The sequence below is a fragment of the Ziziphus jujuba genome, chromosome 9 (genome assembly GCF_031755915.1).
Source record: "Ziziphus jujuba cultivar Dongzao chromosome 9, ASM3175591v1".
Taxonomy (NCBI): Eukaryota; Viridiplantae; Streptophyta; class Magnoliopsida; order Rosales; family Rhamnaceae; genus Ziziphus; species Ziziphus jujuba.
In genome coordinates this window covers 987445-1001429 of record NC_083387.1, presented here as the reverse complement: position 1 = coordinate 1001429, position 13985 = coordinate 987445, and the positions used below count along the sequence as shown (strand labels likewise).

At 34.2% G+C, this 13985-nt stretch overlaps 1 pseudogene; it reads left to right on the top strand.

Moving 5' to 3' along the window:
- The first annotated feature begins 9869 nt into the window (after window positions 1–9869).
- LOC107426173 (GDSL esterase/lipase At1g09390-like) lies at window positions 9870–11369 on the top strand (annotated as a pseudogene).
- The last annotated feature ends 2616 nt before the right edge of the window (window positions 11370–13985 follow it).

Genomic DNA, 13985 nt, shown 5'->3' with positions numbered 1-13985 from the left:
GCTAATCATTAATACTATTATACAGGGGTGATTGTGGCGTCTACGCTTTGAAATTTAGTGAATACAAGAGTAGTGAGGAGAATCCTTCATTTGGCCCGCAAGACATTATGTTTTTTAGAAAAAAATATGCTGTTGATTTGTACTTTAATAAACTTTCAATGTAGATCGTATGTTTAATATTATGATACTCTATACTAATATTATCTTAATATGCTGAACCTATCTTTAGTAATGATAACCGTTGAAAAAAAAAAAAGAGAAAAGAAGACCCTCGGTTGTGATAAAAATTAAAGCAAAGATGATTACCGATGGTGCATCGATAATTCCCGATTCACCATTGGTAATTACAGAAACGCTTTCGGTAATATGAATTAACATTTTTTTTCTCCAAATACTCAGCTAATGGGGTGTTTCCGGCAACAACATGCAAATTATACATTCATCAATGCCCCCAAACATCAAAACCCCAAATGTTCTGAAAACGTTCTCCAGTTGGCAAAAATATTTAATTACCGTAGGTTTCATCGGTAATTACTGAAACCCCTATAGTAATCACATTTTACCAATTTTTTGGGCCCCACAAGTCCCCCTACGTGTGTTAAATGAAAAAACATGCAACATATGGATTATCAAATGATCGTAATGAGAGAAAATCCCAAAATTGCTTAAAAAGCTCTCAAATTGGCCAAAAAAATAAGATGACTGTAGACCTTCGGTAATTCCCGATGAACCCTTCGGTAACCAACATATACCCTCTGGAAAAATTACCGAAGGTTTCATCGGGAATTACTGAAACCCCCATGGTAATCACATTTTACCAATTTTTTGGGCCCCACAAGTCCCCTTACGTGTGTTAAATGAAAAACCATGCAAAATATGGATTCTAAAATTATCCTAAGGAGGGAAAACCCCAAAATCTCTGAAAAAGTTCTCAAATTGGTCAAAAAATTACGATGACTATAGACCTTCGGTAATTCCCGATGAAACCTTTGGTAACCAACATATACCCTCTGGAAAAATTACCGTAAGTGTCATCGGTAATTACCGAAACCTCAGTTAATCACATTGTACCAATGTTATGGTCCCCACAAGTCCCATAATGTGTGTTAAATGCAAAAACATGCAAAATATGGATTCTAAAATTATCCTAAGGAAAGAAAATCCCACAATTGTTTAAAAATTTCTCAAATTGGCCAAAAAAATACGATGACTGTAGACCTTCGGTAATTCCCGATGAAACCTTCGGTAACCAACATATACCCTTTGGAAAAATAACCGAAGGTTTCATTGGGAATTACCGAAACTCTTATGGTAATCACATTTTACCAATTTTATGGGCCCCACAAGTCCCCTTACGTGTGTTAAATGAAAAACCATGCAAAATATGGATTCTAAAATTATCCTAAAGAGGGAAAACCCCAAAATCTCTGACAAATTTCTCAAACTGGCAAAAAAAAAAAAAAAACGATGACTGTAGACCTTCGGTAATTCGCGATGAAACCTTCGGTAACCAACATATACCATTTGGAAAAATTACCGTAGGTGTCATCGGTAATTACTGAAACCCCAGTGGTAATCACATTTTACCAATGTTATGGCCCCCACAAGTCCCATAATGTGTGTTAAATGCAAAAGCATGCAAAATATGGATTCTAAAATTATCCTAAGGAGGGAAAACCCAAAATCTCTGAAAAAGTTCTCAAATTGGCCAAAAAATTACGATGACTGTAGACATTCGGTAATTTCCGATGAAACCGTCGGTAACCAACATATACCCTCTGGAAAAGTTACCGAAGGTTTCATTAAGAATTACTGAAGGTCTACAGTCATCGTATTTTTTTGGCCAATTTGAGAAATTTTTAAGCAATTTTGGGATTTTTACTCCTTAGGATAATTTTAGAATCCATATTTTGCATGGTTTTTCATTTAAAACACGTAAGTGGACTTGTGGGGCCCACAAAATTGGTAAATATGATTACCATAGGGGTTTCGGTAATTCCCGATGATACTTTTGGTAAATTTTCCAAAGGGTATATGTTGGTTACCGAAGGTTTCATCGGGAATTACCGAAGGTCTACAGTCATCGTACTTTTTTGGCCAATTTGAGAAATTTTTAAGCAATTTTGGGATTTTCTCTCCTTAGGATAATTTTAGAATCCATATTTTTGCATTTAACACACATTATAGGACTTGTGGGGGCCATAACATTGGTAAAATGTGATTACCACTGGGGTTTCGATAATTACCGATGACACCTACGGTAATTTTTCCAAAGGGTTTATGTTGGTTACCGAAGGTTTCATTGGGAATTACCGAAGGTCTACAATCATCGTAATTTTTGGCTAATTTGAGAACTTTTTCAGAGATTTTGGGGTTTTCCCTCCTTAGGATAATTTTAGAATCCATATTTTGCATGGTTTTTCATTTAACACACGTAAGGGGACTTGTGGGGCCCAAAAAATTGGTAAAATATGATTACCATAGGGGTTTCGGTAATTCCCGATGAAACCTTCGGTAATTTTTCCAGAGGGTATATGTTGGTTACCGAAAGTTTCATCGGGAACTACCGAAGGTCTATAGTCATCGTATTTTTTTGGCCAATTTGAGAATTTTTTAAGTAATTTTGGGATTTTCTCTCCTTAGTATAATTTTAGAATCCATATTTTGCATGGTTTTGCATTTAACACACGTAAAGGGACTTGTGGGGCCCAAAAAATTGATAAAATGTGATTACCATAGGGGTTTCGGTAATTACTAATGAAACCTACAGTAATTTTTTAAACAAAAACAAATTGAACGTTGTCATTTTTTAATGCCGTTTGATCACTTACTTTATCAGAATATATCATTAATAATGCTACATTTAGCATGTTATTGGTTGGAACACACATGATTGAAGTTGTCGGATGGAATTGTGGTGATTCTTTTACGACGGTGTACAAATGTCAATTACCGACGATGCATCGGTCATTACCATTGGGCAGTAATATCATCCATGCAATAGTAAGAAACATACAAACAACTGAACCAAAAAATGAACACGGAATGATATGTTATCAAAACAATACGACAGATGAATTTGACAACAAAAGAACACATAAAACCAATGTCTATTATGCCAAAACACATGTTACGCGGTTGAGCAACTAATTGCATTCCTGACTACATTGCATACACACGCATACCGTATAACATGGCCCCATTGTCTGAATATAGCATCGCGCAATTGATGGGCCTTCAGTTCAATGGTGGTGTTGGTTGGTAGTGCTATCAAGAGGTACGGCGGTGGAGCATGATCGGCTACTGTGACCAACCTGTTTGCACCTCCCGCATCTATATTGATGACGCTCCTCTCCTTGAGATTGAATCCTCTTCTTTCTCGGTCTTCCTGACTGTTTGCCAATTTAAGGTGGAAGTACAACCTGGTTTATGACATCATCTGGAGCATGCCACTGACATTTATCTCCAAGTGGATATATGGTTTCCGAATGTGCATCACGGAGTGAGTCAACTGAGTAATGCGCCGAGAAAAGGAAATATGGAGAAATATGTCGATGCTTACATGCTGCAATTGCATGGACACAAGGAAATCCATCAATGTCAAATTCCTTGCATGAGCACGTCTTATTTTCTAAGTTAACAACTCCAACGAACATGCCATGGCCAACAACTTGAAACTCATATAAGTTCATTGCATAACACGTAAGCCTCTGCCATTATTTGAGCGCTCCTGCATGATTTTTTCCAACCAATTACTAATAGGAGTTTGCATTGCAGCTGCGTTAGTTCAACGTTCATACCACCACCTTTGCAAGACATCACGAATGTGATCTAGTAATGGCAAAACTGGTTTATCCCTAGCATCAATAAGCACAGAGTTCATGCTCTCTGCAATGTTAGTTGTCATTATGTTGTATCTATTGCCCAGAAAATGTGATCTAGCCCATTTTGAAGGACTTACATCCTTGAGATATTGTACAGCTTCAATACTAACCCCTTCTAAAAGCTGCATGGCCTTATCAAAATCCTCAACAATATATGCTCTAGCTGCATCATTAAAAGTTGATATAATCGCATTAACATTACCTTTAAACTTCTTAGCACGTAAATTTGTACCAAGATGATATGTGCAGTAGCTATGGTGATTATTAGGGAAAACTGTACATATTGCTTTTGCAATGCTCTTGTGTCTATTTGATATAAAAGCTATATTCGAATCATCTCCAAACGCTTCTTTAAAGCTTTCAAAAAACCACGTGTAAGCCGCATCCGTCTCCCTAAGGCCTATTCCATAAGCAAGTGGATAAATTTGATTGTTCCCATCCAAACATGATGCAATATATAACAAACTTCTATATCTATTCTTCAGTGTAGTTCTATCGACAGCTACGACTCTCCGTATATGCTGAAACCCTCTAATGCTAGCTCCAAGTGCCATGAAAAAATATAAAAATCTATTTTGATCGTCAATTTCAATTCGAGTAAACATGCCAGGATTTTTGCTCTTTAAAACGTGACTCCATAAAGGAAGTTTTGCATATGAATCTTCTAGCGTGCCCCACAAACCTGATAGTGCAACTTCCTTAGCGGCCCATGCTTTGTTGTAGCTTATGTTTACTCCGTAATTAGAGCGAATGTCATGCACGATATCTTGAGGTTTGTATTGCCTTGAAATCCCACCAAACGTTGGCTGGATGATCTCTCCGATAACTGAACTTGTTGCTTGACGATGATCCCTTTTCATGATATTTAAAGAGCAAATATGCTCATCCTTGAAGGCCCTAATCATGAAGGCCTCTGTATTATCACCATGTAGTTTGGTAGCACGCATTCGCCACATGCAACTGTCGTTTGCACATAGAACCTCATATTGGACTCTATTTGACTTCTTGACCTTGAATCCAAAATTTCTCCTTAGTGCATAAAGACTAATCTGCTTCTGTAGCGCATTCTTACTTGCAAAGTGTTGGTTAATTCGAATGATTTCATGGGCATTGACGGATGAGAAGCGATGGTTAACCCTAAGTTCAGCCATGGTTGCGGTAGAATCCTATCGAATGTCCAAATGGTTTTCGGTACAAGGAGAGGCAAGCACATCATCATTCACATTATCAATTGGACTACTACCATAAGGAGACTCACCATGTCGACTATCACCAGCTGAAAGTCCCGAATGTTGGGTCCAACAAATATCTCGTAACCCATCTTCACTCCTATCAGTGTTGACCTCTACCTCAAATTGTTCATCTTGATCATAATCATGTCCACGATATTCATTCATATCATTAATGTCGAAGCGCTCATTATCATGATCATGTTCCATAGATTGCACATTGTTTTCACAAATTTGATTTTCAGAGAATCCAGGTTGAGTTTCCGGCACATGAAGTTCGGTCGCTGGGGACTGCATGTCAGCATCAGAGGTACAAGTAGCTGTCTTGGGAACTGCAGATAGTGGGGCAATAGTCATAAATCCTGAACTTGTATGTATCCTATTCACAACACATCCAGCAGTATTAATACTCTGTGGAACCCTGGATAACACATCAACAATAAGTGGAGATCTGTCTTGAGGTCTGTGTGAACTATACTCTTCTATAAAACTTTGTAGGTCTTCATTATTTTCCACAACGTACGGCTCACATGACAAACACACATGGTATATGAACTTGAAGATTAATTGATGTTGTGTAGAATCTAAGTTGAGAGCGTTGTAGACAACATCTTCAAGTTCTGCCAACGTACAATTCCTTTTGATACGTATAATCTTCGTTCTTTGACGTTGGTAGCTCCAGGTACCTTCAGAACATACACTCCATATTCCATCATAGAACAGTAAAATTGAAATTTGTGACATTGAGCGCAAAGGGTTTACCAATTCAAAACATACTAAGTATCTACTTGTCACAAGCTTGTGGTAATTCGTGAGGTCATATGACTAAAAATAATTACAATCGTAGAATCTTTGCTGGAAGGTTTAACAATAATCCTGAAGCAAAAGTAATGAAAAAATACAAATGCATTTTCAGTAAATAAGTACAGAAAATAAGCCAACAATTATGTTATTAACGCCTAGTGGAATAGCATTTTAAATGCAAATGAGTAGAATAGCATTTTAAATACAAAAACAAATGCATTTTCAGTAAATGAGTAAAGATAAAATACAACTGCATTTTATGTAAATGAGTACAAATGCTGTTTAAATGTTGCATATTAACACCTAGTAGAATAGCTACTCTTGATAGACATAGTGGATCAAGTAGATTAAGATGTCAAATCTGTGGCACATGTGCTAAATCATAACATAACGTTAGCTTGAATGGATGCAATGTTGACAATGTGGTGTTCTGTGGATTATTTTGTTAAACATCATAAATATAGTTACATTTAGCATGTCATTCGTTTACAATAACATTAGAGAAGTGGATAAATTCGATTGTCCAATCGGTTTGCTTTTAGAAAATGGAAAAATTAAATATTCCGATGGAACCGCCATTAAATTTTCCAACAAGCAAGTGTTTCATAATTACTGATGGACCGTATGTAACAAACAAAGGTTGAAATTTTCAAATGGAAATTTCCGAACCATTTATGGATTGTTTTACATAAAATAGCACCAACATAGAACTTGCACTTATATATCATGTCAAAACGTGACAAACAATGAATCCAATATAAGGGGAAAATGTATAAATATCTGTACACACACACACACACATATATATATATATATGTATATATATACACATACCAAAAAATCTTTAACTCTGATCCGCAGAAACGTACAATTTAATTACACCCTTTTGAAGTGTATGGGCTCCACAATGAAGATTTTCAGTCTTGTTGTTATCACAAAAGGTTGGGGGTATGCAGGGAGAGTGAACTGAACTGAAAGGCTAAAAGGTACGTAACCAACAAAAGAGAAAGAGAGAGGAAGACACACAGGATTCATTTAATGTGGTAGCAAGGAGAGTAAGAGAGAGGGATAGAAGTTAATGAGGGTAGATGAGAAATGAGAGATGGTAAAAAAAATTGTTTTAATATTTTCCACTTTATTCGATAGTTAATGAGAAATGAGGGTAGATAAGAAATGGAAAACTGTTACATTTATTTTACACTTTCATATCCATATATTTAAATAGTTTCCACAAGTGCACAATTAATTCCCTCCTAACAACTCTCGTTTGGACATACTACCATGGAGCCGTTCATGTAAAAGTGATTGGAAGAAGCTTGCAAGCTGGGAATCACATTTTACAATCTAAAACTAACTACATTTCAATGCATACCATTCAAACAAGTTGTAATGGTCAGAAACTAGAGAGCCAATATTTGAGAACTCAATTACCATCCATTTAAATTATCATCCTTCTTATTTATTGCTTTTCCACATATCAAATAATATGGAGAATTTAATAATGAAATTGGATCCTTACACATCATATTGACACGAGAATCATGTACAAAAACTAAAAACAAAATCTGAATTAGTAAGAGGAAATTGTACAAGTGTTTTATGAATAAAAACTAGAGAATATTACATCTCCTACAAAAGCCTCTGTTGGTATCAATCCCGAATTGACCCAATGTTCCCCATCAATGTCAAAATCTCGAACACCAATTGGCACCACAATTGGTATAATGCCAAACTTTAGTGACAGCATTAAAAGCATACAGGGCACCTCCACTAAAACGGAGACCGATTTGATATCTGGATGAAATCAAACGAAATATCTGCTGTTAGTTACAGTATTTAGCATACAAGTTTCAAAGAAAATAATTAAATACCTTGAGTATCCATAAAGAAGTATAAAGGTTCAACCTTTGCCAACCTTCCAAAGTGCAGCATCAAATTCATCCACCAGTAATCTAACAAGTACAAAACATGTAGCAGAGAAAAAACTACACATCACAGATGCAACAAATCAAACAAAACATCAACATGATCAACATTCAACAATGCTTTGGAATGCCAATAACCAAAAATTAATAAAAATAAATAAATAACAAACAGTAGAAGAATAAGAAAAAGCATACCATTACACAACACAACTACGGTAATAAAAAGATAAGCAATGGCACCAGGCAACTAAGTACAGGAAAGACATACATTAAATAAGTATCACATGCAACTACGTAAAGCAATAAATTAAATAACTATCACATGCAAAACCGTGACTAATGAACAGTCGAAGTTTTACCCTTGTTTTGCAAGAGCTCATTTGTTCTATCTATGGAGAAACCACAAACATTACTTAAATTTAATAGCATCTAGCTACCATTTTTAGAGCTGTCAAGGAAAAGATTCATACAAATCTAAAAGACCCAAGTATCCATGCAAAACAACGTACACCTAAATGCAGATAAAAAAATTGTCACTACAGTATGCATCATATTTGCAATACCAAATGCAAACTATCAAACACGCAGGAACCTTAAAGGCAACAGATTTTGCATCATAATTAGATGCATAACCATAAGCAACTAACCATCATTAATCAGTCAATTTTTCATACCAACCACAAATTTCCAATAAATGGACAAAATTATTCTAAATTTCATAAAATTTTTTAGAGCCTTTAGCATATATGTTGAAACATTCCTTACATAATTGCCAATGAAGAGTTCATGTTAATATTCAATTTCATTTCTGCCTTGTCATTTTCTAAATAGACCTTTCAACAAAATAACTAACAAATCTTGGGTTCTTATTCAACACATATTCCGTTCGTTAGCCTAAAGCCACTTAAAAAAATGATTACATAACCTCCTGCACCTGGATGTCAATGGAATAGGGTAAGCCGTAAGTCTCAATAGCTCCAAAATTGTCCATGACCCTCCAAATAGAAGTTTGAAACATCCATCTTTCAGACTAATTATTCAAAGGGCAACATTTTCTTTTATTGAGTTGGGGAACCGTATTACAAACCCCCAACTTTAACCAGTTCAGCCATCAAGCTCAATAGAAAAAAAGGAACTCTTGTCCTAATAAAGTTAAAATTACTTTTACATATATATATATATATATATATATATAATGAACAACAGACAACAAACAACAAAAACCAAAAAATCATCATAGGAGATGCTTTTGATGAGGGAGAAATAAGATATACGAGAATCTAAACCTTTTGCTCGTTGTATTCTCTCCTGAGATAGAAGAAGAACTCCGTGTAAAGTGAATAGCAGACCCAATTCCAAAAACTCCAACAGTTTCATTCACATACAATCACGATTTTCTGTTTCCTTCGACATAAAAACAGAGGGAAAACCTCGCAAGACTCTGACTGACAGGCAAATCAATCCAAAGCTTTCGCACTGGAAGGCACAGCGACCTTTAGAAATCCTCACAGAATCACATATGAAATGAAAACCAAACAAAACGACATAGTATCAAAACAGCAAAGTGAAACAACATAGTATGTGAAATGAAAATCACATACGGAATTTTCCAGTACCTGAAACCGAAAGAACCCATTGGAGGTAGAAGGAGGATTCAGCTTCAACTTCCCCATAGCATCTTTGATACTCTCTAATCCCTTCTCAAGCGTCAATGCCGGGGGTAGAGTATGTGTAATGCAAGTCTCCACCACAAAATCCCCGTCCTCCATTCCTGAATCCTTGCCGATTTCCATTATCAGACCGTCAAATCGCACACCGAACACTACCTAAAACAAAAATTACAAAAGCATAAGGAAAAAAATTATAGAAATAGCAAAAACAAAAAAACATAACCTTAATTTTGATTCCAACTTATCCTAAAAGCAATCAGAAAAAAAAAAAAAAAAAAAAAAAAAAAAAAAAAAAACACCCCACAAATGTTTTAAATAAACCCTTGAAACCACTTAAATCGAAAAGTCAAAGGAAAAATGAAGCAAACAGACCAGGCATTTTATCAGAGAGGGCAAGTGAAACAGCAAGCTTACGCATCTGCTTCCGCCATATAGTACCACCCTTGAGCTTCGTATACAAATCCACGTCCTCCTTCTTCACAATAGCCTAATTTCGAATTCCAAACCATCAATTTCTTTCTTTGTATGGAAGTTTGGTGACCGGAGAGACGAAACGGGGTTGTTTGGCAAAACGGCAACGTGGTGAATAAAGCTTGATGGATGAATGAGAAGAGATGAGCCAGCTTTAGGGAAGCGTGATGAAGGAGAAGAGAACAGTCGGGTGAAAGAAAAGAAAGAAATAACATAAAATAAAATAAAAGTAAAAATATTTAATTTGGATATAAGGGTATTTTGGGATTATTAAAAATTGAAATGGTAGAAAAAAAAAAAAAAAAAAGCAAATGAAGGGGTAAAAATCGTGAAACTCATCCCTATGGGGGCATTGGGCCAAATTCCCCTTATTTAACCCCATACCTAGAATCATTGGGGCCGAATTTCACAAATCGGGCCAATTTTGCAATTAGCGGTTCATGTACCCTACCTAGATATAAACCATTTAGTTTGGGCGTTCAAATCCTTCAGTTCCTTCAATTCCGAGCCCGTTCCCTTGAGCTGGTATCAAAAGGCATGTAAATTTTATTAACAAATCAATTTTCTATCCATTTCAGTTATCCATATATACGTTGATATTTATTATTCCATCACATAGAATTTTAATTGGTGCATATATGCACATATTTATGTATATAAATAGGTTTTAAAGATTTGATTAACGATGAGGAATTCAAGAATGCACTCTACACCATGGACATCGGACAAAATGATCTAGCTGGTTCATTCACTTATCTGCCATATGCACAAGTTATCGATAAGATCCCATCCTTTATTGCGGAAATCAAAAGTGCTGTTTGGGTAATTTTTTATTTTATACTTATATATAAATATATATTTATATTCGTATGTGTTTGAAAATTTTATTTAAATTTTCTCTGATGAATAAAATATTTATAATCTTAATTAGACTTTGAGTCTCTGCCTCAAAAGCTTGCTACCACCGAAAGAGATATTGGTGGCGACACTGACGAAAATGGATGCGTTGAGTCTCTGAATAATGCTGCCAAATAATTCAATGAACAATTATACGCTTTATGCTCAGAACTGAGATATGGGATGAAGAATGCGACCGTTATATATGTTGATCTATACTCCATCAAATACCAACTCATTGCAAATTCTGCATCCTATGGTTTTGAGAACCCATTAATGGCTTGTTGTGGCAATGGAGGACCTCCATACAACTTCAATCCCAATATTACATGCGGCCAAGAGGGTTTCAAGGTGTGCAGTGAAGGATCAAATTTTGTAAGCTGGGATGGAGTTGACTATACAGAAGCTGCCAATGCATTTTTTGCCTCTAAAATACTCTCTACTAGTTTCTCTACGCCTCAAATTAACTTTCATTATTTTTGTGATTAAATGTTCTATACGATAATTGCATATATATATATATATATATATATTTATATATTAATTTAATCTAGATAAGCTGGTTTCTTATATTTATTTATGCTAATTGACTGAGAGGCCACTGCTAGCACCGCAAATAATTTGTTAAATTCATTAGAAATTTAACGTCATCATTAAAGAAATGATATGGTTGAAACCATAATTTGATAGTCAGACAGACATCAATTTACCTACCCATATATATATATACACGATCTTTTTTTGAGTGGATATATATTTTATACATATATGCACGATCTAATAGAATCTCTTTGCAACCTATATATAAAAATGCATTATGAGTACTTTTTTCTATTTTTTTATTCTTCTTTTTACTAAAAATGAAATTATAAATCTTTTGTTAATTAACGTGCATTTTGTCATGGACTTGGATTCACTTAATTATACATATATATATATATATATATATATATATATATTCATAGGGACTACAGATAGGGTGAGCCTCCAAATAGTAGTTACACAGTAGAAGTAATTTGCAGCTACCCAGCCTGGTTAGAGCTTGTTCAGTTTTTGCTAGAAAAATTATATAAAAAAATATATATATAAAATATAATAGTAGCAAATATGGAGAGCATAACAACAATACATAATATACAGAAAGCTAGTAAAATGATGTAGGATTTTAATTTAGGATCATAGGTCTATGTTTCTACACATGTTTTTAAGACAGATTCGTCCTTCATTGATGCTGGTAAATTTAGATATATTTATTTTCTAAGATACAACAGATTAATAGAAATTTTGAATTATCTTACATCTTCGAGCTTCTCTTGACCGAACTTGAAATTACCAAAACTCCAACACTTCGAAACCCCTAAAAACCTCTAAGAAACTTTCAAAAGGATATGAGAAAATAGTTACAAAACTTCTTTCCTACTCTACTTACGCTCTGTCTCAGTTCTAACTATATCACAGTAAAAGTGGATTAAGCAATTTATAGGTTCCAACCAAAGGAAGAGAATTAATATGCTTTTTAAAACATTTCATATGTTCATTATTATATTCTTGTAATTCAATTGACCGTTAAACAAAATTCGTAATTCCTAAATAAAAAACCAATTAACAAGCAATTAAAATAATAATCGTTACAACCATTAAGCATGCATAAAAAAAATACTGTTACAACCATTAAATTGAATTTTAATAAATAAAAAATTTATTTATGACTCATAAGTTTATGAGTAGAACTCATTGACTAATTACTAAATTCCAGATTGCATATAAAGTTTTGAGTATCCAGCATGTGGATATTAATTTATATATATATATACACACACATAAGAAAAAATAATATTGAAAGTCAAGGGTATATACTATATACCCTTCAAATGGTAAGGCACCTTCGAAGTGTTCAAAAGTAGTAGCATTTTATAAATAGACAAGAAAGTGGAAATTCAGTGCATTATGGTTGGCCCGGGAAGCCAACGTTGGCCTCCTAAAAGCTGGCACATTTATATTATACCCTGCAGCCACTTCACTATAGATATAAATGAAGGGCTTAATTAAAGATACTTTCCAAGAAAAGGCTAAAAAAAAAGAAAATTAATTGAAGGTATACCTACTAATTAATTAAGGATGCCTAATTTATTTATATTAATTCTTTAGCCACTTGACATTTAATGGTCCTAGGTATGATCATTAATTGGGTGGCATCTATAGTAAACTAAGGATCCCTTCTGGCCCTGGTCTTCTTATACCGACAGCCTGCCATTGTCAATTTGTTATATCATGACATTAATTGGGCGGCATCTACATGCAAATTTGTTAATTTGCTGTCCAAAAGTATATTTAATTAGTACCATATCGTTAAGTGAGGCGAGGTTAGCTCAATTGACATGTCTCTCACATACTAATAAGATCATGAATCCGAGATGTAATACTTTTTTCAATCACTTTAAATTAAAAATTAATTGTAATGATAAAAAAAAAATTAGTATCATATATTGCATGGATTCAGATTTTTTGTCTCTTTTTCATATCTCTTTTATTGTTCACCATTGATGTGAAATGAGATTTTATAATTAGTTGGACAAAAAAGTAGGATTAGAAGATCTTCATCTATCAAGCATCTTTGCTACTAAAAAACATATAAATTATTTTGCATATTTACTGATGAAATTTTTTAGTTAAACTAACGTAGCTTATAATAATTTGACTAAAGAGTACCCAAGCTAGCTAGTAGTTCTCAGGTTGCATGTGACACAACTTTAATTCCTAATCTCAAATCCATATATAAATCTTTCTTTATAAGATCCATACTGATTATCCTTCTTCCACTTTTACATCATTATACACTATCATCGATAAATTAAAAGTTAGCAAATAGCTTCAAAAAAATGGTATACGCGGTTTCCTTAATTAGAAAGTTTTATAATAAATAAATACATATGATTTGCTCAAACTAATAATAAAATGCTTTTACGAAAAAAAAAATTAAACTAATGACAAAATGCAAGAAAAATAGCAGCTCGGATTTTGCTATTATATACGGAGTAATCCACAAAATGAAACATCATCAACAAAGCCTTAGTGGGATTAAGATTGAAAATTATACAAGTTGAA